The sequence below is a fragment of the Aotus nancymaae genome, unplaced genomic scaffold (genome assembly GCF_030222135.1).
Source record: "Aotus nancymaae isolate 86718 unplaced genomic scaffold, 86718_ANA_hifiasm-v0.15.2.pri h1tg000012l, whole genome shotgun sequence".
Taxonomy (NCBI): Eukaryota; Metazoa; Chordata; class Mammalia; order Primates; family Aotidae; genus Aotus; species Aotus nancymaae.
This window is the reverse complement of record NW_026988423.1, coordinates 7,142,616-7,168,476: the sequence shown is the minus strand read 5'-3', so window position 1 is coordinate 7,168,476 and position 25,861 is coordinate 7,142,616. Positions and strand designations below refer to the sequence as shown.

General features: G+C 41.0%; 1 non-coding gene and 1 pseudogene across 1 annotated transcript; both read right to left on the bottom strand.

The window, feature by feature from the left end:
- Nucleotides 1-1,541: 1,541 nt before the first annotated feature.
- On the bottom strand, nucleotides 1,542-1,649 carry LOC135274657 (U6 spliceosomal RNA). The gene has a single exon (XR_010342446.1). It is a non-coding gene; the product is annotated as a U6 spliceosomal RNA (small nuclear RNA).
- An 18,261-nt stretch (nucleotides 1,650-19,910) lies between these two features.
- Nucleotides 19,911-20,664, bottom strand: LOC105719437 (small ribosomal subunit protein eS6-like; annotated as a pseudogene).
- Nucleotides 20,665-25,861: the final 5,197 nt, after the last annotated feature.

Sequence of the window (25,861 nt, the reverse complement as noted above, 5' to 3'; positions counted from 1 at the left end):
TTTTTCAAGTGTACATTCATGAATATTACTTATGGCTATAGTATGTTAGGGTTCAGTCCAGATTCTGTTCCTTTTTTTCATTTCTACAGATTATAAATGGTGTAAACCCTATTTCACAGAAATAAGTAGATAAGTAGATAGGCCCAGAAGAAACATTATTATGGCAATTTTTTCACAATTTTAAAAATATGTTTTATATTCCAAAAGTCATTTAATGATCTTGAATGAAGATTTGTAATTATCAGTAGACAAATCCATTTTGTTGAAATTGGTGATTTAGAAACCACTGAGCTTTTGGTACCCAGATAAGATCGACAGAGTTAGCAAATTAAAACAGAGAACACCTAGATAAATTTCTATTTAATATAAACAATGAATGCATTTCTAGTATAAGAATGTATTGTACAATATTTGATACCTACCTATACTAATAAATTATTCATTAGTTATCTGAAATTTAGATTCAGTTTGGTGTCCTGTATTTTACCTAGCAACCCTATACTCAGATATTAGAGTCATTCATTTTCTCAATACTAATGCTGATTGATTATTCCAAATCATCCAGGAGGTTTCAACACCCATAGAAACACAACATTTTAAAACTCATGATAGGTGAGAGGTGAGCCTGTCTTTTAAGGGAAGACAGAGAACCATCGTAAAAAGGGAGGTAAGAAGACAGAACAAGCCTGGCAACTTTGACAGCTCTCGTTTTCAGGCGGATCAGTTTTAGGAGAAATTACACATGGAAGTTGAGAGTCGGGCTATTAATTCCTTCAAACTATTTGAGCTCCCACCTACCTGTTGGTAAGTCTTTGTAAACACCCAGGGGCACACTTACCCCAATTTAAAGACCATGGCTGGCCAGGCACAGTGGCTCACACCTATAATCCCAGCACTTTGGGAGACCGAGGCAGGAGGATCACTTGAGGTCAGGAGTTTGAGACCAGCCTGGCCAACATGGTGAAACCCTGTCTCTACTAAAAATACAAAAATTAGCTGGGTGTGGTGTCGGGTGCCTGTAATCCCAGCTACTCTGGTGGTTGAGGCAGGAGAATCACTTGAACCCGGGAGGTGGAGGTTGCAATGAGCTGAGAGATTTTGCTACTGCACTCCAGCTTGGGAGACAGAGCAAGACTCCATCTCAAAAAAATAAAAACAAATAAAGACCATGGCTTAAGAAATCCCTGAACTGACTGAGTCCCATGTTCTTCAAACTGGTTATGAGAACTAGGGTCAGACCTACTAGGTTGAAAGCAAATTAACATGTCTCCTTTGCAATATTTTGCACAATTAAAAAAAGAATTATTTCCCTAGACAAATGTGTATGTATTTGTTCACTGCATTATTCTAGTACTAGTAGAGTGTCTGCTCATAGTAGGTGCTCAGTAAACCTGTGTTTACTGACTAACAAAAATGGAGCCAATCTATCCAAACTATCCACTTGGGCTTTCTCTATTCTAAACGTGCATCCACATTTTTAATGGTGTGACATACCTTGCATTTTCTTCCTAACCTTTGTATATCTCACATACTTTATAACAAAAGCTCCTCTTTTTCTTTCAGCATCCAGCTGTTATCCTTGAGCAGGGGCCATGCTAATCTCCTCAGTTTGGTTCCAATTTTAGTATATGTGCTGGCAAAGCAAGCACGGCCTAAATATATTTTCTTTCCAAATACTCTTTTATTTTCTTCCAAGCCAGTGGATTCCAAGCTCCACATACTCTTTTCACGACAGAAATACACCAGGAAACCTTTGAAGAAAGTGACAAGGTAGAGATATACTGTATAGCCGTTACTATCTTCAGTTTTCTAGGTTTGTTTGTTTGTGGTTTTGTTTTTTTGGTTTATTTTTATTCTTATTTTTTTGAGACAGATCCTTGTTCTGTCACCCAGGCTGAAATGCAGTGGCACGATCTCAGCTCACTGTAACTCAACCAACTGGGCTCAATCGATCCTCCCACCTCAGCCTCCTGAGTTGCTGGGATTACAGTCACAGGCTACCACACTTGGCTAATTTTTGTATCTTTTATAGAGACAGAGGCTCACTATGTTGCCCCGGCTGGCCTTAAACTTCTTGACCTCCCAAAGTGTTGGGGTTACAGACATGAGCCACCAAACTTGTCCTCTTGGCTTTCCCGTTTTCTTCTACTGTCAGTGTATGAGCAAGGGATGAGTGAGAGGGTTTTTCACCCCATTCCTGGCTCAGAACTCTGACAATTCCTGATAGCAGTATGCTCTCATATCCTATTATTAATAATCAACTTAGAGGTATTTTTCCTTTGGGGGAATTATTATTAAAAATATTCTTTCCCTGAAGGGAATTTCACATAATGTTGCAACAACTTTAGTTCTAGCCTAATGCTTTTTCACTGTAAGTTTTTAGATTTTTATGTATAAAGAAACCCAGGAATCTAGAACTGAAAGTGAAAGTGAAATCTAACAGAGAACACTATGTTCTGATTCCAAAGTAAATCTGAGAGTCCTTGTAAATGCTGAGAATTTCCTGGTCTGTTGATAACTTTATAATATCTTGCAAATAAAACACAATTAGACCAGTCTTGAATAAGTGCTAAAGAAGATCAAATTTACAAAGAAACCTTCTTTAATGTTAACTTTTAGTCAATATGATGAGGTTTACCCCTCATAAATGGTGGCTTACTTTATTTTATATGATAGTACTCTAACAAAATATAATTTATAACATGTAAAGTACACGGATCTTAAAAGTTTATAGCTTTACGATTTTTGACAAATGCACTCAGTTAACCATCAACCAGATCAAGATCAAGAACACCTTCCATTACTTCAGAAAATTCTTTCATGACCTTTTTCAGTCCATACCAAGCTATAATGCCCCAGCCACCCCTCCCTCTCCCACAATCACAATTATGATTTATCACCTAGACCTGATTTGTCTGTCCTTGAACTTCATACAAATGGACTCACATGATGTGTACTCACACTAGCTTCCTTTACTCAACAGATTTCTTATGTTCATCGATACTGTAGTGTGTGTCAGTAATTTGTTCTTTTTATTGCATAGTAGTATTCCACTGTACAAATATATCATATTTTGTTTGTTTCTTTTTTTTTTGAGACGGAGTTTTGTTCTTGTTGCCCAGGCTGGAGTGCAGTGGCATGATCTCAGCTCACTGCAACCTCTGCCTCCCAGGTTCAAGCGATTCTCCTGCCTTTGCTCACTGCAACCTCTACCTCCTGGGTTCAACCTCTACCTCCCGCCTCAGCCTCCTGAATAGCTGGGATTACAAGTGTACAACACCATGCCCAGCTAATTTTTTGCATTTTTTAGTAGAGACGGGGTTTCATTATGTTGGCCAGGCTGGTCTTGAACTCCCGACCTCAGGTGATCTGCCCGCCTAGGCCTCCCAAAGTGCAGGGATTACAGACGTGAGCCACTGTGCCGGGCCTACCACAGTTTCTTCATCCGTTTTCCTACTATTGTACATTTGGGTTGTTATCTGGCTCAATCTCTTGTGAAAAGAACCTATAAACTTTTTTATTTTTTTGAGACAGAGTCTCACTTTGTTGCCCAGGGTGGAGTGCAGTGGCGCCATCTCAGCTCACTGTAACCTCCACCTCCCAGGTTCAAGTGATTCTCGTGCCTGAGCCTCCTGAGTATCTGGGAGTACAGGCACGTGCCACCACGCCCAGCTAATTTTTGTGTTTTTAGTAGAGATGGGGTTTCACCATGTTGCCCAGGCTGGTCTTGAAATTCTGAGCTCAAATGATCTGCCCACCTTGGTCTCCCAAAGTGCTAGGATTACAGACATGAGCCACCATGCCCAGCCCAGAACCTATAAACATTTTAGGTGTTTTTTTTTTTTCTTTAATGATGTAGATGAGGTCTCACTATGTTGTCCAGGCTGGTCTCAAACATCCGAGCTCGAGTTCAAGTGGTCCTCCTACCTCAGCCTCCCAAAGTGCCGGGATTACAGGTATGAGTCACTGTGCCCAGCCCATTTTAGTTCCTTTTTTTTTTTTTTTTTTGGTGAACCTATGAATTCATTTCTGTTGGATAAATACCTGGATATGGAATTGCCATTGGGTAAGTGTATGTTTTATTTTTATTAGAAACTGCCAAAAGTTTTACAAAGTCTTTGCACCATTTTACACTCCCACCAGCCGTGTAGAAGAGTTCTAGCTGCTACACATCTTTCCCAAGAAAATATGAGCCTTTTTAAGTTTAGCTCTTCTTTTGGATATGTGGTGGCATCCCATTATGTTTTTAATTTTTCTGTCCCTAGTGATTAATGATGTTGACTATATTTCATATGCTTCTCAACAATTTAGATGTCATCTTTTGTGAGGTGCCTGTCCAAATCTTCCTCCAATTTTTAAATTGAATTGATTGACTTAAGGGAATTCTTTATATACTCTGGATATGAGTCTTGTCATTGACATGTGCATTGTGAATATTTTCTCCCCATTTGTGGCTTGCCTACCCTTCATTAAGTTTCTTTTGATGAGTAGAATATCTTAATTCTATGAAGTCCAACTTACAATTTCTTATGCACAGTGTGTTTTACATCCTGTTTAAGAACCTTTGCCTACCCTAAGATCACAAAGATTTTCTTCTATATTTTCTTATAGAAGCTTTGTGATACTGACTTTTATATTTAGGACTATTGAAATGGAAAAGTTCCCTTGTCCCTCTCACAGGGCATGAGATGGGGGAATGGCTCACTTCTTCAACGCCCCATGCTCCAACCTCTTGGGGAGCATACAGATGGGCGGGTTGTGGGGCTTTGACCCCACAGCAGTGTCTAGGGGTAAATGTTTACAGCTGAAGCCCCAGTGAGTGTGTGTTACAGGGTGCTCTTTTAATTTAGTTGTCTGTAGGCAGCTTGTGTTAGCTCAATTAGACGCCTGCCTTATCTCAAGGAAAGAGGGCTTTCTGTACCCCAAGGGTTCTTGCCTTGGTGTACCAGAACAATCGGATCACACGTGGGCTTGGAGAATGAGTGCAAGGTTTTATTGAGTGGAAGTAGCTGTCAGCAGATGGGGCAGCCAGAAGGGAGATGGTTTTCCCCTGGAGTCAGACAGCTCTGCGCCGGCCTGGGCTTTCCTCTTGACTGCCCCAGCCAAACTTTGCATTGTTCTGTGGTCAATGGCCTGAGAGCCTGCTGGTGTGCTTCTATGCCAGTGCGCTCCTCTGCACTCCCCTCCATGTTCAGCCGCCTGTATGTCTGCCTGCTAGAGTCTTGGTGGGGGAGGGCGGCCGGTTTTATAGGCACAGGATGGGTACATGGCAGGCCAGGGTGGTCTTGGGAAATGCAACATTTGGGCAGAAAAACAAAAATGCCTGTCCTCACCTAGGTCTGTGGGCACAGGCCAGGGGATGGAGCCCTGGCCAGGGATCATGCCCTCCCCAGCACTTCCCTTCCATTTCACTATCATGTATCTCAAATTAATTTTTTGCATGTGGTATCAGATGAGGGTCAAAGTTTATTTTTTTCTCTAAACATTGTCCTAACACAATTTATTAAAAAGATCCATTTCCCCTTGAATTGCTTTAGTGACTTTTTCAAAAATCAACTGAATATATAGATGAAGGTCTGTTTGTGGACTCTGTCTTGTTAATCTATTTGTCTATCCTTATGCTAATATCATAATGTATTGGTTACTGTATGTTTATAGTAAATATTGATATCAGAGAGTGTAATTCTCTAACTTTGTTCTTTAAAATCATCTTGGCTATTTGGGGTCCTCTGATTTTTCATGTATCTCAGAATTGTAAATATCTTTTTAAAAAAGATTTATTTTTCTCCTGGGAATTTGAGAAGTTTTGACATTTTAATGTTATTGAATCTTCTAATCCATATACATAGTGTATGCCTACTCTGTTCTCTTTAATTTCTTTTATCCCCGAACACTTTATCTCTTTAATTTCTTTCTTTTCAGTGTAAAGATCTTTCACAATTTTTGTTAGGTTTTTTCCTAAGTATTTCATTCTTTTTATGCTATTTATAAATACTTTTTAAAAATTTAGCTTTTCAGTGGTTGATAGTATTTTACAGTATATTCTCGGGTATTTACAGCTAGTATGTAGAAATAAAATTGATTTTTTGTAAACGGACCTTGTATTCTGTTACCTTGGTAAATTCACTTATTGTAGTTGTTTCTTGGATTCTTCTGGGTGTTCTAGGTGAATGATGATGTCATCTAGAGATAAAAACAATTATATTCCTCCTTTCGAATCTGTATTCTGTTTTTCTTTTCCTTGCTTTATTGCACTAGTTAGGATTAGGACCTCAAATACAATGTTAAATAGATGTGATTAGAATCAATATCCTTGCCTTAGGGGTAAGGTGATCTTAATTGTAGTTTCTCTTAGATACTCTTTATCAAATTAATTTATCAATTAAGGAAGTTTTTTCTATTCCTAGTTTGCTATGAGTTTTTTATTCTACTCATAAATAGAGGGTATGAAAATACAGTTTATATGAATGATATATGAAAATACAGTTGAGTAAAATATGTCAAAATGTTCTCCATAAACTCATTTTATCAACAAAATAGCTTAAAATCTGACATTTACTCTCATTTCATAGTATGCTTCTAGAAAAATCAAAGTTCTCTTTATTCGTAGTTGTAAATGACTTTTCAAATATATCTCAGTGACAATCTGTTCGTGAATATTTTCTGGCAATTCCTGGTTGGTTATAGCTTAATAAAGCAATTGCCACCTTAAATTGTTGAATGTGGGCTTGGTGTCTTTCAGTATTTTTGGAAAGTCTCAGCCACTGTCTCCTTATCTTGGATTTTCCCCAGTCTTTTTATTTCCTCTTTCTGGATCTCAAATTAGACAAATATACTTAGGAGGTTGAGGCAGGAGGATGGCTTGAGCTCAGGAATTTGAGGCTACAGTGCCCTATGATTGTGCCACTGCACCTCAGACTGGGCAACAGAGTGAGATCCTGTTTCAGTAGGGGAAAAAAACAACAAACAAATCTGTCTTTTATTTTTTTAAACATAATAAAGTTACTTCTCTTACATTTTATTGTGATTCTAGTATGTATTGTGACTTTATGTGAAAGCTCACAGTCATTGGGTCTCTACCAGTGGATTTTTGAGACCCAATTTTAGGATGCATTCCCCCAGAGAGAAATTGAATTTGCTTCTGTCGGGTAAGCTAATTTTTAAAAATAGCTGCAAAATGTTCCATAGTCTAAACATACAATTTATTCAATCACTTCTTAACTAATCAAGTTAATTTTTAAAAAGAGCTACAAAATGTTTGATGGTCTAAACATATAATTTATTCAATCACTTCTCTACTGACAGAGACATTGGATAGGCCTGAAAACATTGTATATTTCCTCTCATTAGTATGGATTATATTTTGTTTTTTGCAACTGTAGTGATGGATTGCTGTGAAAAATGGACACAACCCATTATGAAAATATAAAGAACTGCCATATCTTTATCTCAGATGGCATCAACATCTCAGAATAAGAACTAAACTTTCTACATGTCAGACACTTTTCTAAGAGCCTCAGAAATATTAACTCATTTAATCCTCACAACATTCTTAAAAGATGTGTACTATTATTATTAACCTCATTTTACAGCTGAGGTACAAATTGCTGCACAATGGATAACTTGCTCAAGTCACCACTGTAGGAGGCTCTCTAGAAGCAGAAATTGGTACAGGGACTCAGAAACATGGGAGATTGGCTGGGCACAGTGGCTCATGCCTGTAATCCCAGTACTTTGGGAGGCTGAGGCGGGCAGATCACCTGAGGTTGGGAGCTTGAGACCAGCCTGACCAACATGGTGAAACCCCATCTTTAATAAAAATACAAAAATTAGCCAGAAATTACAAAACTTAGCAGGTGCCTATAATTCCAACTACTTGGAGGCCAAGGCAGGAGAATTGCTTGAACCTGGGAGGTGGAGGTTGCAGTGAGCCAAGATTGTGCCATTGCATCCCAGCCTGGGTGACAAAGTGAAGACTACGTCTCAAAAACAGAAGAAAGAAAGAAATTAAAAAAGGAACACAGGAGATTGCAAGCATGACCTGGATTATAGTGGAGTGCTTTTAGAGACAACACCTGCAAAAGAATGAAGAAAGCAAATTTGGGCAGAGGTATAAGTTAAATCATAACACAGTTGCAACAGAGGTCTCAGCAGTTCTCATGGGAAACTCTGAAACTGGGATGGCACTTGAAAAATGTGTAATTGAAGTGGCCAGGCTTTATACTCCCATATTGAACCATTGGTTAGCATCTTAGGATGCTGCTTGAGAAACATACGTGAAGCAGCTGCTTTAAGCTCAGTAGGATGCCTTAGGATAGTGTCAGCTGAGAGCCATCACAGCCAACACTCCCAGCAGCTGGGGTTATAAATGTGCTATGAGTGAGGCTGGGCACGATGGGGCACGGTGGCTCATGCCTGTAATCCCAGCACTTTGGGAGGCCGAAGCGGGTGGATCACCTGAAGTTAGGAGTTTGAGACCAGCCTGGTCCTGGCCAATATGGTGAAACCCCGTCTCTACTAAAAATACAAAGCTGGGCGTGGTAGCAGGTGCCTGTAATCCCAGCTACTTGGGAGGCTGAGGCAGGGAGAATTGCTTTAACCCAGGAGGCGGAGGTTGCAGTGAGCCGAGATTGTACCATTGCACTCCAGCCTGGGCCATAGAGCAAGACTCTGTCTCGAGGGGAAAAAATTTTTTTTGAAACAAGGGTATGTGAAGCAAAGTTGCCCCAAACCAGCAACTGCCATTGCTGCTGTTCTAGCTTCAGTTTCATGATGTTTCCCTTGGCCAAAACCACACTAAGTCATTGTCAAGTTTGAAGCATTTAGCAAATAATAGCAAAGCAGAGCCACCAGAAACATACACCTGATTTCCATGACAAATATGGCATTGCTGTGTTAGCTAGTGGAGCTAATTTCTGTATCACTATGTGGATATAAGAGCAACATAAATTGGAGGATAATGGAACCTGCCCTCTGTTGGCAGAATCTCACCCCAAATCAATAGAGAGATAAGTTATCATCCCCGCTGGTATAATACTGAATTGTTTCAAAACCAACTCATAATTAATGCCAGGTAAAAACACTGTGAACCAAATTAAAATATGGCAGTATTGAAAAAATAAAGTATATTTGAAACCTTAAAAAATATTTTTTGTTACATATTTACTTTAGATTTCAGGTGACTAACTTAATCTATTCTTTTCAATTATTTTTGACTGTTGAGAGAAACGTCAAATTTGCTATGTAGTATCTGAAAATATCTCTAATATTACTTTAATGTCTTTTAAAAGTTGGTGCATTGGCTGGGAATCAAACCCAGGCCTCCCGCGTGGCAGATGAGAATTCTACCAATGAACCACCTTACACCTTCCCAAGACTAAACCAGGCAGAAGCTGAATCCCTGAATAGACCAATAACACAGTCTGAAATTGAGGCAGCAATTAATAGCCTACCAACCAAAAAAAGTCTAGGACCAGACGGGTTCACAGCCAAATTCTACCAGAGGTACAAAGAGGAGCTGGTACCATTCGTTCTGAAACTATTCCAAACAATACAAAAAGAGGGAATCCTCCCTAACTCATTTTATGAGACCAACGTCATCCTGATACCAAAACCTGTCAGAGAGACAACTGAAAAAGAAAATTTCAGGCCAATATCCATGATGAACATTGATACGAAAATCCTCAATAAAATACTGGCAAACTGAATCCAACATCATATCAAAAAGCTTATCCATCACGATCAAGTTAGCTTCATCCCTGAGATGCAAGGCTGGTTCAACATATGCAAATCTATAAATGTAATCCATCACATAAACAGAATCAAAGACAAAAACCACATGATTATCTCAATAGATTCAGAGAAGGCCTTAAATTCAACAGCCCTTTATGCTAAAAACTCTCAATAAACTAGATATTAATGGAACATATTTCAAAATAATAGCTATTTATGACAAACTCACAGCCAATATCATACTGAATGAGCAAAAACAGGAAGCATTCCCTTTGAAAACTGGCACAAGAAAGGAAGCCCTCTCTCATCCCTCCTATTCATCATACTATTGAAAGTTCTGGCCAGGGCAATCAGGCAAGAAAAAGAAATAAAGTGTACTCAGTTAGGAAAAGAGGAAGTCAAATTGTCTCTATTTGCAGATGACATGATTGTACATTTAGAACACCCCATCGTCTCAGCCCAAAATCTTCTTAAGCTGATAAGCAACTTTGGCAAAGTCTCAGGATACAAAATCAAAGTGCAAAAATCACAAGCATTCCTATACACCAATAACGGACAAACAGAGAGCCAAATCATGAGTGAACTCCCATTCACAATTGCTACAAAGAAAATAAAATACCTAGGAATACAACTAACAAGGAATGTGAAGGACCTCTTGTAGGAGAACTACAAACCGTTGCTCAAGGAAATGAGAGAGGACACAAATATAGGGAAAAACATTCCATGTCCATGGTTAGGAAGAATCAATATCGTGAAAATGGCTATATTGCCTGAAGTAATTTATAGATTCAATGCCATCTTCATCAAGCTACCATTAACTTTCCTCACAGAATTGGAAAAAGAAAAAACACCTTAAACTTCATATGGAACCAAAAAAGAGCCCACATAGCCAAGATAATCCTAAGAAAAAAAAAAAAAAAAAAAAAGCTGGAGGCATCACACTACCTGACTTCAAACTATACTACAAGGAAAAAAAAAAAGAAAAAAAGAAAAGAAAAGAAAAAAAACTATACTACAAGGCTACAGTAATTAAAACAGCATGGTAATGGTACCAAAACAGAGAGATAGACCAATGGAACAGAACAGAGGCCTCAGAAATAATGCCACACATCTACAGCCATTTGATCTTTGACAAACCTGGCAAAAACAAGCAATGGGGAAAGGATTCCCTATTTAATAAATGGTATTGGGAAAACTGGCTAGCCATATGCAGAAAGCTGAAACTGGATCCCTTCCTTACACCTTATACAAAAATTAACTCCAGATGGATTAAAAATTTAAACATAAGACCTAACACCATAAAACCCTAGATGAAAACCCAGGCAATACCATTCAGGACACAGGCATGGGCAAGGACATCATGACTAAGACACCAAAAGCAATGGCAACAGAAGCCAAAATAGACAAATGGGATCTAAATAAACTTAAGAGCTTCTGCACAGCAAAAGAAACAATCATTAGAGTGAACTGGCAACCAACAGAACGGGAAGAAATTTTTGCAATCTACCCATCTGACAAAGGGCTAATATCTAGAATCTGCAAAGAACTTAAACAAATTTACAAGAAAAAAAACCAACCCTATCCAAAAGTGTGTGAAGGATATGAGCAGACACTTTTCAAAAGAAGACATTTATGCAGCCAACAAACATAAAAGAAAAAAAATTCATCATTATTGGTCATTAGAGAAATGCAAATCAAAACCACACTGAAATATTACCTCACGCCAGTTAGAATGGTGATCATTAAAAAATCAGGAGACAACAGATGCTGGAGAGGACGTGGAGAAATAGGAATGCTTTTACACTGTTGGTGGGAGTGTAAATTAGTTCAACCATTGTGGAAGACAGCGTGGCCATTCCTTAAGGATCTAGAAATGGAAATACCATTTGACCCAGCAATCCCATTACTGGGTATATATTCAAAGGATTATAAATCATTCTATTATAAAGACACATGCACACGTATGTTTATTGCGGCACTGTTCACAATAGCAAGAACTTGGAACCAACCCAAATGCTCATCAATGATAGACTGGACAAAGAAAATGTGGCACATATACACCATGGAATACTATGTAGGCAGCCATAAAAAAGGATGAGTTCATGTCCTTTGCAGGGTTATGGATGAAGCTGGAAACCATCATTCTCAGCAAACTGACACAAGAACAGAAAACCAAACACCACATGTTCTCCCTCATAAGTGGATGTTGAACAATGAGAACACACGGACACAGGGAGGGGAACATCACACACTAGGGTCTGTCAGGGGGTGGGGGGCTAGGGGAGGGATAACAGGGGGTGGAGGATAGGGGAGGGATAGCATTAGGGGAAATACCTAATGTAGATGACGGGGTGATGGATACAGCAAACCACCATGGCAAGTGTATACCTATGTAACAAACCTGCACGTTCTGCTTTATATATATATATATATATATATATATATATATATTTGTATACAACAAGCAAACAGCTTTTTTGTTTTGCTTTGTCTCAACAAAATGCAATTGCCATTCATTGTAAAATTTAAGATATACCTTCTTCCAGGCTTTTTTTTCTTTACTGTTCTGGTTGTAGTACTGGTAGGCTACCACCATTTGATTCTACATCAGTAGTATGTCTTAGCTTTAAACTTAAATATTTTCCCATACTTGCTTTAAAATTAGAACAGGCTGGGTGCAGTGGCTTATGCCTGTAATCCCAGCACTTTGGGAGGTCACGGTGGGCAGATCACAAGGTCAGGCGATTGAGACCATCCTGGCCAACATAGCAAAACCCTGTCTCTACTAAAAATACAAAAAATTAGCTGGGCGTGGTGGCATGCGCCTGTAGTCCCAGCTACTTGGGAGACTGAGGCAGGAGAATTGCTTGAATGAATGAGGGAGGTAGAGGTTACAGTGAGCTGAGATTGCGCCACTGCACTCCAGCCTGGTGACAGAGCAAGACTCCATCTCAAAAAAGAAAATTAGAACAAAAATATTATTCTGTTATAATAATAAGCAGTTTCATTTAATTACCAATTACAATTTATATAGGTATCACTTTAACTTGTGCAACCTGCATAAAACATTCAAATAATCATGTTACAATGTTACATGGGTGCATAGGAAAAATCACTTCAATAATTTTGTGGACACCAACTAGACTGGTAATGTGTTCATATAACATGACACACATGTGCACAGTGCACCAAACAATGTCACAATGACATCTTACATGATGCAACAGTTAAAGTGAAATGTAGCCCTATCAAACCAATGGAGTTGTATTAATGCAAAAATATCTTACATTGGTTCAATTTTATTATAAATAAAAATTACTGTCTCAAAAAAAAATTAAACTAAAATTAAATATTTATTTCCTCAGTGGTGCTAGCCACATTTCAAGTGCTCAAACACCCACGTGGCCAGTAGCCATCATATTTAACATGACAGCTTTGTACCATATGTGATTGTTCCTGGCTTGCTTTTGAATCCTGACTTTGATCTTCTCACTGTTTGCTGTGCATTGGACTCTTAACCCTTCTGATGGACTCAGACTCACTTCCCCTCACTGTTCTTAATTAAATCAGACTATGGTGTTCTAGTTTCAGCTTTTTTGGTCCCTTCCTCTAGCAGCTCCTACTTGGTTAGTGCTTCTCCTGGACCAGGCTGACTCCTCTGCAAGGTTGGGGGAGTAGGATGGGGCAAACATTAGTAAGAAGGAAACAGAGGTCATGACGAAGGAGGAGGCTATTACAAAGCAAACGGCAGCCCTAAAGAATTCTTCTTTCTTACCTTGGACAAAAACTTTCAAAAAAATTGCAGAAGATATTACTTAAGCACAGATGTAATTATTTTTGAAAATCGCACAAAATAGTGGAAGAACTGAAAATTAGGCAACATTCTAATTTTCAAAAAGGAGAAGAAGATTCTGCAGACAATTCAGACTGAATGCATTTAATAACCATCTTAAGCAAGATCCTAGTATGAATTTGTCAAAAAGTGGCATGTAAACTTTTAGATAACGAAGCAGTGATTGCCAGGTGATAACCTGCATTCATATGAAACGGTCTGGGCCCAATACACCCACTTCCTGTTTTGATAAGCCGATGAAACTGGCGGTAAGGCTGCAGATGCCTGAATTTCATTAAAACACTTGGCAAATCTCTCACAATATTTTTGTAGCAAAATAGACACTAACAGGTTGAATGATAGTAACACATTATATCTGACGTTCAATCCAACTTGATATTTGTTAAACCGATTCTTTTCTCCCTGCAGAAGATTTGTCAGTCTCTAGGGAGGTGATGCCTCAAGATCTCATATCAAATCTGTCCTTAATAGTTAGTGAACATGATTAATAATAGATTGGCTGAGGACACTGGGCATCATATTTATAGCTAGCAGAAATCTAGGCTTGATAACCAGTAAATTGGATAATAGTCTCAGAATTCAAGCAGCTCTCAACAGTTGAGATTTGTGGTTTAAATGTATCTCACCAGGGCATCAAATAGCTCAAGAACAAAATTGCAGAGATGTGATTCTCAGTATAATTTGTGTTTACCTGAAGTTATACCAGCTTGGGATGGGTCGGGGTGGGGAGTATGTACATACAGTTCCAGGAAAGTGGGAAAGTGAGTTGTGGGTCATGATGTCAGTAGTCTCTGATTACTATAATTACTGCACATTTAGCTCCATGGTTACTAGCCCATGGTTACTAGACATCTAGCCCCATGATTACTATAATTACTGGCCATCTGCCTTTTCCCCCTGCCCTCCCCGCTCACCCCACCCCACCAACAGCACACTGAATGGCTCTCAGTGAACAGTTTGAGTTGGTTTTGAAACAATTCGGTATTGAAACAATTGTTTCAGCATTCAAACAATTCAGTATTACACCAGCTGGGATGATTACTAATCTCACCATTCATCTGGGGTGGGACTAAGCCAACAGGAGGCAGGTACCATTCTCTTCCAACTTCTGTTGCTGTTTATGTCCACACAGCGATACAGAAACTAGCTCCAGTAGCTAATACCACATTACAGTATTTGTGACAGCAATCAGGTGTATGTTTCCGGTCTCATCTGCTGCTAGCACTGATCTGGCATTGCCGCCTTGTAGCCTCTGTCCTGACAGTGGGTGCAGGTTGGTGCTGTTCCTGCCACTTCTACCTGGGCAAGCTCCAGCAGATCCTCGGTTCCACTGCCACTTTATCACATTTAGGTCACGAGAAGGAAGTGCTTAACTGATCTCACCACAGTTAAGAAGTGTTCATTTTCCACTATGCAATACGGAATGGTGATCTTCAAAGTTAAAAACCGATTTTTTTGCTGAAGAAGCATTTCTACTCTAGAGGACGGAAAATGAAGTTGGAATTTGCAGCTGTATGGCTTCTTTTCCAGTCCCTCCACATTGCCCCAAATATTGATAGTGGAGTGCGCTGGGGTTTTTCTTATTGCCACTTATACTCATCATCTGAAGAAAATTGTAAGCTGAATGCTTATAAATTTATATCTATAGTCTATATTTCTACACTGAGATTTATTTATTTTCCTTTTTAGTATCTGCTGGTATAGTATACCTAGGTGTATTTCAGTGTAACCACCTGGCATCATAGTTAACTTTTATTGATCTAGAATTTGTACCCACTAGAAGATAAGTCTGATGAGAGCACGGACTTTGTATCCTCAGAACATAGAATAGTGCCTGCCACTTAGCAGACACTTAATACATATTTAATGAAAATTTTATTTCAATATGAAGAACTTCCTAACCACAGAAGTGTTCGCAATTGGAAAACACTTTCCCCCAGTGGCATTGAGCTTCCTATGACTGAGTGTTACTTGCCAGGGATATTGAGCAACACATGCAACCACTGACCAGAAGCAGGGAGGAAACTGAGAGATTCTATTATTTTATTTGCATGGAATGTGACTATTATAGGATTAAAGGTACAAATGTAGTTGAATTTTTCATAAGCGTAACTGATTTCTCTCTGCATCCTCCAATTCTTTCTCTTCCCCATATGTGTTCTCTCTCTTTCTCCCCAACACACACAGACACACACACACACACACACACACACAGACACACACACACATTTTTATGTAACCTGGATGCTGCTACTTGGTGGCTATCCTGTCCCTTGAGATCTTGCTTGACTTGAGCTCAAGTTGCATGACGTGGAATGCCCAAGATTTCTATGAATTACTGAAAATGTATGTGGCCCATAATCCCCTGCGCTTCCAGAATCTTCATCTATGCTATCACTGACCAACCACCAGCAAGGCAGATGTGAAATCCAGCCTTTGTCCACCAGCCAAGGTATGTCAACTCTACAGAATCAGCAGGGTCAGTCATATCGCTTGCTGCCCACAATGACTTGCACATTTCTAGGAAGTCCTTCGTAGACTCTCTTCCTCCAGGGCTCCATCCAACTTCTTTCTCCTACCTCTTCCCCCCACTTCCCACCTCCTCTGCTGTCCCCTTTTGTCCCCCTCCTCCTCTTTTGCTCTCTCATCTCCTTCCCATCCCTCAACTCTCTCCTTCTCTCATCTTTCCCCTCACATTGAAGAACACCAATTTTTTTTCCTCTGTAAAGCACTATTCCAGTCTACACCAGGCTTCGGTATCCACCGTTTATCTGATATTTACCTATCAAATGCCTCTGTTCCAAACAAAGATTATTATTTACCCACAAACAACTGTGGTGCAAAGTATCAGTATGATTTTCAATTGCCATTTGTTACATCAACACCACATTTTGAGCCCAGTACATATATGCCAGTCTTTACTCTTGTTTAATTTTTACTCTTTAGCCTGAAGTAACACTAAGAAACCTAATGCTGGAATTATTCCATATATGGTGATATGGTTTAGATGTTCATTGCCTCCAAATCTTCTGTCGAAATGTAATCCCCAATGTTGGAGGTGGAACCTAATGGGAGGTATTGGATCACAGGGCAGATCCTTCATGAATGGCTTAGCACCATCTCCTTCGTAATGCATGAGTTCTCACTCTGTCAGTTCACCTGAGATCTGGTTGTTTAAGATTGTGGCACTTCCTCCCCCTCTCTCTTGCCCCTGTTCTCTCCATGTGGCATGCTGGCTCCCCATCATCTTCTGCCATGATTGAAAGCTTCCTGAATCCTCATCAGAAGCAGATGCCAGCACCATGCTCCTGGTGAAGCCTGCAGAATTGTGAGCCAATTAAATCTTCTTTTTTGGAGATGGAGTCTCATTCTGTCACCCAGGCTGGAGTGCAGTGGTACGATCTGGGCTCACCATAACCTCCGCTTCCTGGGTTCAAGTGATTCTCCTGCCTCAGCCTCCCGAGTAGCTGAAACTACAGGTGCGTACCACCATGCCTGGCTAATTTTTTTTTTTTTTGTATTTTTAGTAGAGATGGGGTTTCACCGTGTCAGCCAGAATAGTCTGGATCTCCTGACCTTGTGATCCAGCCACCTCAGTCTCCTAAAGTGCTGGGATTATAGGCATGAGCCACCGTGCCCAGCCACAAACCTTTTTTTCTTTATAAATTACCCAGCCTCTGGTATTTCTACATAGCAACGCAAGAATGGACTAACACAGAAAATTGGTACCTAGGAGTAAGGCATTGCTATAAAGATACCTGAAGATGTGAAATTGGTTTTGCAACTGGGTAACAAACAGAGGCTGAAAGAATTTGGAGGAGTCAGAAGACAGGAAGATGAGAGAAAGTTTGGAACTTCTTAGAGATGGGTTAAATGGTTGTAACCAAAATGCTGATAGAAATATGGACAGTGAGAGCAAGGGTGACAAGGTCTCAGATGGAAATGAGGAAGTTATTGGGAACTGGAGTAAAGGCCACCCTTGTTAAACCCTAGCAAAACACTTGGCTATACTGTGTCTGTGCTCTAGGGAATTGTGGAAGTTTGAACTTAAGAATGATGGCCTAGGGTATCTGGCAGAAGAAATTTCTAAGCAGCAGATTATTCAAGATGTAACATGGCTGCTTCTACCAGCCTATATCAGATGTGGGAGCAAAGAAATGACTTAAATATAAGTTGGAACTTCTATGTAATAGGGAAGCAGAGCGTAAAAGTTGGGAGATCTTTCAGCCTGACTCTGTGGTGGAGAAAGAATCCAAGCAGGCTGAGGAGCAGCCACTTGCTAAAGAAACTCGCATAACTAAAGGGAGACAGGTGCTAATGTCATGACGACGGGAAGAAGGCCTAAGACATTTCAGAAATCTTTGAGGCAGTCCCTCTCAACACAGGCCAAAGGCCTAGGAGGAAAGAATTATTTCAGGGGCCAGGCACAGGGCATTGCTGCCCTGCTCAGCCTTAGGACACTGCTCTTTGCATCCCAGCACTCCAGCTCCACCCACGGGCCGTAAGTACAGCTCGAGCTGCCTCTTTGGAAAGTGCAAACCACCGTAAGCCTTGGCAGCTTCCACATGGTGTTAAGCCTACAGGTGTACAGAATGCAAGAGTAAGGAGGCTTGGCAGCTCCCACCTCGATTCCAGAGGATATATGGGAAAGCCTGCGTGCCCAGGCAGAAGCCTGCAGTAGGGACAGAGTCCCTGCAGAGAAACACTACCAGGCAGTGCTGAGAGGAAATGTGGGGTTTGAGACCCTAGAGTCCGCAGCAGGAAACTGCCTAGTGAAGATGTAGGAAGGGGGCCACTACCCTCCAGGCCGAGAATGGAAAAGCCACCAGCAGCTTGCAAGCTCAGCATGGAAAAGCCACAGGAACTTAACTGCAGCTCATCAGAGCACCCACGGGGATTGCATTCTGCAAAGCCATGAAGTCAAAGCTGCCCAAGGCTTTGGGAACCTACTTCTTGCACCAGTGTGCCCAGGATACAGGACGTGGAGGCAAGGGAAATTATTTTGGAATTTGAAGTTTAATGCCTACCCTGTTGGGTTGCAGACTTCCGTGGGGCCAACTGCCTCTTTCTTCCGGCTGATTTCTCCCTTTTGGAATGGAACGTCTACCCAATGCCTGTATTACCAGTGTATGTTGCGCATAAGTAACTTGTTTTGATTTCACAGGCTTCTAGGTAGAAGGAGCTTGACTTGAGTCTCACATGACACTTTGGACTTTAACTGGATTAATGATGGAATGAGTTAAGACTGTGGGAAAGTGTTGGGAAGGGATGACTGTATTTTATAATGTGAGAAGGACATGAGATTTGAGGGGCCAGAAACGGAATAACATGCTTTATGTGTTTGACTCCTCTTAGTCTCATGTTGAAATGTAATCCTCAATCTTGGAAGTGGGGCCCAGTGGGCGATATTAAATCATGGGGGGGGGGACGGATCTTTCATGAATGACTCAGTACCATCACCTTCATGATGACTGGGTTCTCACTCTGTTAGTTCACCTGAGATCTGGTTTTTTTAAAAAGAGCGCGGCATTTCCTCCCCCTGTCTCTTGCTCCTGCGCTCTCCATGTGACACTGTGGATCCCAAATGCCTTCCAACATGATTGTAACCTTCCTGAGGCCTCACCAGAAGCAGATGCCAGTACTATTCTTCCTTAAAAGCTGCCAAACCGTGAGACAATTAAATCTCTTTTCTTTATGAATCACCTAGCCTCAGGTATTTCTTTATAGCAACGCAAGAATGGACTAACATACATGTTAAGTGAATTCCTATTTAGAATAGTTAGAAAAATAGACATAAAAAACATCTATTTTAACTTTTGGGGTAAATGGGAATTAAGCTACTTACTATTCTTATAGATAGGAATGAATTTAATTCCCTCCAAGAGAATTTAATCCTCCTCCAAGAGAACTATCTTTTTGAAAGAAAGTAGTTTATTGTCTTTTCTGGTTATGAAATTAACACAAACACAATCATACAATTAGAAAATACAGACAATTAGGATGATGAGTATGACAGCTAATAGTTTTTTAGTATGTATATGTTCAGCACTCTTCTAAATGCTTATGCTTTACATATGCAAATATGTTGAATTCATCATATTGCCCATGAGGTAGGAAATATTATTGCCTCCATTTTGCCTATGATAAAACTGAGAGGTACAGAGAGGGTCAGTTTTTTCCTCAAGGTCACACAACCAGAAAATAAGGATCACAAATAATCACATTATCTAGAGACAATCATCATTTCGGTGAATATTTTTCATGCTTTTCTTTATTATATCTTTATTTAAGTAACCTGCATTTTTTTTTTAGTCTGTCTTGTTACTCAAAAAAAATCTTCTTTTTGAATGGATTCAGACTTAGAAGTAGGTACTCACAGAGAGGACAGTCTGCGTCTCTTGGTAATCTGTTCTCGATGCTTTTCTTTAGCCTCTTTCATCCTCTTGGCCAAAAGTTGAGCATATTCTGCAGCTTCCTCCTTATTTTTCTTAGTGTTCCATTTCTTCAGAGCAATAAGCTGCCATTTGTGCTGTAGGACACGTGGAGGAACAAAATACTGAATCTTGGGTGCTTTGGTCCTGGGTGTCTCGCCTTCTTTGTTTAAGGGCTTTCTTACAACATACTGGTGGACATCCCCTTCTTTAGAGAGACTGAAACGTTTGCAGGTTCTGCTAGCTCTTTTGGGCCCCAAGTGATGAGGCACGGTAGTGTCAGTCAGTCCAGAAATATCCTTCTCTCCTTTTTTTTACAATAACCAAGTTGAGAATGCTCAGATTGGCATCCACAATGCAGTCACAAGCAGATTTTTGCTTATCTTTTTCCCGTCCTGTAACAGAATGCCTTTTACGCAGTAGCAGATGGACACGGCCATGGGTCAAGACACCCTGCTTCATGGGGAAACCTTGTTTGTCAATCCCATCGCTGATTCAGAACATGTAACCCTTCCATTCTTTAGCTACAGCGTCAGCAGCAACTTCTGTGGCAATACACTTCTCATAAAAAGTATGAAGCTTGTGTTTGTTGTCCACTTTAATGAGTTTCTGGCAGCCAGTGGCTGGGAAGGAGACGTTCAGCTTCATCTTGAAGCAGCTGATCGCCTCTGAGGCACCACGAAAAAGAGCTGTAACCTGCATTTGTAATCTAATAATATTGCATCAGCCGGATGTGGTAGCGCACTCCTGTAGTCCCAGCTACTCAGGAGGCTGAGGCAGGAGGGTCACTTGAGCCCAGGAGTTTGAGACCAGCCTGGGCAACACAGTGAGACCCTGTCACTAAACAATTTTTGTAATTATCAGGGCATGGTGGAGCATGCCTGTAGTCCCAGGTACTCAGGAGGCTGAGGTAGGGGATTGCTTGAGCCCAGGAGTTAAAGGCTGTAGTGAGCTATGATCACATTACTATGCTCCAGCCTGGGCAACAGAGCAAGATCACATCTCTATTTAAAATAATAATAATGATAATATTGCATGGATAGCTTTCCATGCCAATAAACATAATCTTCACCATCATTTTTATGGCCACAGTGTTCCACTATATGGAGATATGTAATATAGCCATTACATAGTACTTTAAATAATGCTGAGATTAACATCTTATCCATTCATTTTTTTGTTCACCTGTCTGATATTTTATCTGGATACAAATTTCAAGAAGCATTGTCACTAAATCCAAGAGAACACATCAGTTTATTTTATGTACTTGAGACTAGAGATAATTGTATTTTTGTATGTGTTGTTTCTTTTCATCACTTTTCTAGATTGAATATTAATAACAAAATGGATAATTAGGTGCCTTCCCACTAGAGAGGAAACAGACCACTATGTGTCATTTTTTCAAATCAAACTACTATCAGTAAATTTGGCAAAAATAAGCAGACGAATATAATTCCCCATGAGCTCACTGGGCTTCTCATAGTTTGTCACATTTGAAACATTAGACAGTGAACTTTTGTTTAATGGTGTTGTTAGCACCTTCTAGTGGTAAGAAAGCAAAATCTGACCATGATAGCTCAGGTTTGTAGGGGTTGTTTTAAAGTAAAAACCCCAAACAAGAACAGAAAACCAAACGCCGCATGTTCTCATTCATAAGTGGGAGTTGAACAATGAGAACACATGGACACACGGAGGGGAACATCACACACCAGGGCCTGTTGGGACGTGGGGGGGGCTAGGGGAGGGAGGGCATTAGGAGAAATACCTAGTCCCTGCGGGGATTAAAACCTAGATGAGGGCTGACGGGTACAGCAAACCACCATGACACATGTAAACCTATGTACTAAACCTGCACGTTCTGCTCACGTATCCCGGAACTTGAAGCAAAATTTTTTAAAAAATGCCAACGACAAAAAAAAACCCAAACATAGTCTATAGCTTCATCGAATTTTTACTTTTCTTTTGTTTTGGTAATACAACCACAAGGACTAGGAAACTCCAAAAAATAAACCCGGTATTTTGATGTTAATATGGGCATAATTTCATCTTAAGTATGAAGCCATGTATTGTAGTTCAGCTCTAAAAGGTCAGCTCTAAAACATTCAGGGAATGTTAGGTGTTTTTTTTTTTTTTTTAAAAAAGGTCAAGTTTTCCCACTGTCTCAGACTTGTAAACACCTACTTAAACTGTAATTGTCTTTGTGGTTAATTAAGTTGTGTTTTTTTTTGAGACGAAGTCTCACTCTGCCACCCAGGCTGGAGTACGGTGGCCCAATCTCGGCTCACTTTAACCTCTGCCTCACTGCAACCTCCGCCTCCTGGGTTCGCAATTCTCTTGCCTTAGCCTCCTGAGTATCAGAGATTAGGCCACCACACCCTGCTAATTTTTCTGTTTTTAGTAGAAACGGGGTTTCGCCATGTTGGCCAGGCTGGTCTCAAACTCCTGATCTCAGGTGATCCACTCATCTCGGCCTCCCAAAGTGCTGGGATTACAGGGTGAGACACTGTGTTCTCCCAAAGTGCTGGGATTACAGACGTGAACCACCATGTGGTTAATTACTTTTTATATAACCCCCAGCTCAGCACACAACCACTGACTTACAGTTACATAGAAATGCTGACAAGATGGTATTGTGCTAAATCACATTCATCTGGCAACAAGAATAGAAGATGTGACATTAGACATTTAGTAACAAAACAAAGAAAATGTGGCCCTATTCAGACCAGAAAGTACTGAAGAAAAATTACCCTCCTGTTTCTGTCAATGACATTCCCTGCACTGAAACAGCCGATCTCTGGCCTCATATTATGGTGAGATAATTTAAAACGCGCTACGAAGAGTAACTGTTTGGCATGATTCAGAACTGTGAACATCATTAGTTTGGCTCTTCCCTCGTATGACAAATCTTCCTAAGTTTTTCTTAGTTGCTTAGGACCCTAAGAATGCCCTGCGAGTGTTTCATGGTTCTGAGACGTAGACCTAAGACTATAATCGGGTTATGACCAAGAGGGGATTTGAGTATAAGATCAGTTATGACTTCTTCTAGCTGTGCCCTTCTGTTTCCAGAATATTCCTCCCCACTGGAAGCTCGGGTAGCCTCACTCACTGCTGTTGGCACCATGCCTTCTGTAAGAATAACTAGGTGGTGTGCTGGGGAGGCAGTGAGATACCAGAGGACACGAGAAGTTCATCCAAGTTGGGCCCAAACTAAGACCTTCCTGGCCTCGCACAGAGGCTCACACCTGCAATCCTAGCACTTTTGGAGGCTGAGGCAGGCAGATCACCGGAGATCAGGAGTTTGAGACCAGCCTGGCCATCATGATGAAAGCCTGTCTCTACTAAAAATACAATAATTAGCCAGGCGTGGTGGCGTGTGCCTGTAATCCCAGCTACTCGTGAAGCTGAGGCAGAAGAATCACTTGAACCTGGGAGACAGAGGTTGCAATGAACTGAGATCTTGCCACTGCGCTCCAGCCTGGGCGACAGAGCAAGACTCCATCTCAAAAATAAAAATAAAAATAAATAAATAAGCTCTTCCTAATAGAGAAGATGGTAGCAGCATTTACTGGAGAAAATTGGACGATCTGCCCCTTCCTTTCTGGAAGGCAGCTTTTTAGAGGGTGGACAGTTATTGCTGTGCAGAGGTTGCTCATCCTTATCACCGCTGTGTACCTTTCTGTGTGCTCCAGACCTCGTCTATTTCACCCCTCACTCAACAGTCTTTGCCAGAGGTCCTATTCTAGGGGCTGGGAATGCCATGAACAAGACAGGCAAAGTTCCGCCCTCAGTAAGCGGACATTGTAGTTGGGGAGACGGTACACAAGTGAGTAGTGAATATTCTCCAAAAGAAAAGAGAGTGGGATAGGAAGTGATGATACTATGGAGATGCTCAGGAAAGCCCATCTGGGAAGATTTCAGCTGAGACCTGAAATAAGTGAGCCATGTGGGAAGGTCGAGGGGCAGAGAGAACAGCAAATGCAGAGCCCTGGAGGGGACTGAGCCTAGTGCTCGTGAGGAACAGGAGGAGGACTTCCAGGATAGCCAGGGGGAGTACAGGGGGCCGGTGGGCAGGTGGGCAAGAAAGGCCATCAAAATAATGAGGTGTTCTCCACGGCAAAGCAAATATCATAAGACAGTGTCTGAAAAAACGTTGCTGGCCAAAAATCTGGACAATCAGTAACAAAATAAATGACAAATGCCACACTGTAACTAAACTGCAATGAAAAAATGCATCTGGGATTTAGCTTCCCCAAACCAAGGCATATTCTGGAAAACGTTCTTAGTTCACTCAAATATGTTTTGAGCACACAGAATATACTTAGCACCTACTAGTGAATGGGAGTATAGTGTTTAGAGTTCATAGTATAGCAAGAAAGAAGCACAACAAAGTTCCATTAAATCTGGCTTTGTGAATCATTGGTGAGTGTCATGGGGAAAGATAACAGGGGGATGGGAGCGAAGAGAGCAGGAGAGATTGGGAGGAACATGCCTTGAATAGGTTGCCAGCCTCCTATCTGGGGAAGTCACATCTCAGCTGAGACCTGAGTGAGCACGAGAGATGTGGTGGGAAGACAAGCTTCTGGAGAGAGGGAACACGTGCCTAGGCCTCGCTGAGCAAGTGCGGCTGGAGTGAAGTGAATGAGGAGAGACAGGCAGTAGGAGGGGAGAGAGTCAGGTTTCCTGACATTTTGGGCTGGACAGTTCTTTGTTGAGGGCTGACCTGTGCATTGCAGGATGTTAAGCAGCATCCCTGGCCTGTACCACACTAGATGCTAGTAACACCCTCCTCTGCTCTACCCCAACCTGTGACTACCAAAAAAGGTTCCAGAGATCACCAAATGTCCCCTGGGAGGCAAGAGAAGCACTGAACTGGAGGCTCAGGCAAGGCCAGGTCAAGTAGAGCCTTGAAGGCCATGATAAGTCACTTTATTCTGAGTCCAGTGGTGTGATAATGTTATACTCCCCAAAATTCCTACGTTGAAGGCCTAAACCCCAGTGTGATGGTATTAGGAGGTGGGGCCTCTGGGAGGTGATTAGGTCTTGAGGGTGGAGCCCTCATGAATGGGAATTAGTGCCCCAATAAGAAAAGACAGGAGAGAGTTTGCTTTTCTGCCATGTGAGGATGTAATCAGATAGACATCTGTAAACCAGAAAGCTGGCCCTCACCAGGTTCCAGACCTACCAGCACCTCGATCTTGGACTTCCCGGCCTGCAAAGCTGTGAGAAACAGGTATTTGTTGTTTAAGCCACCCAATCTATGCTAAGTTTTACAGCAGCCTGATGCGACTAAGACAAATAGAAAGCCATGAACAATTCCAAGTAAGAGAAATACTTGATCCCAATTACACCATAAGTAATTGAACCTTGTATTACTATCTTTGAAAGTTCCCTTTCAAGAGTATTGAACCACCATGGTCACTACTATTTTGAACCTGCCAGTTCCAGTTTAGCCTCAGCTTTTGTCTCCTTGCATCCAAATCTTGTGCTAGGTTCATTCACTGGAGTAACTTCTGCTGGTTCAGGCAACCCCCACCACTGATGTTGTTTTAAGCAGGCAACTGGGGAAGGGTATGGACTGAAACACACTTCGCTTCTCTGAAACGTGGGAATCTTATCCGTCTCAAAGAACTGTTGCAAGAATAAATGAAAAAAATGTGCCTGGCACAGCATCTGGACATAATGGCATTCTATAAGTCTTAGAAGCAAGTAGAACAAAATACTTCTTGTGGCAGACACAGAGGTGTGCCCCTCAGATCTCCTTTCAAGAAAACATTTTGCTGCTCAGCTGCCAAGAATGCATTGAGCTGACAGCCTCCAGCTGTTACTCCCTCCAGAACTGCCACGT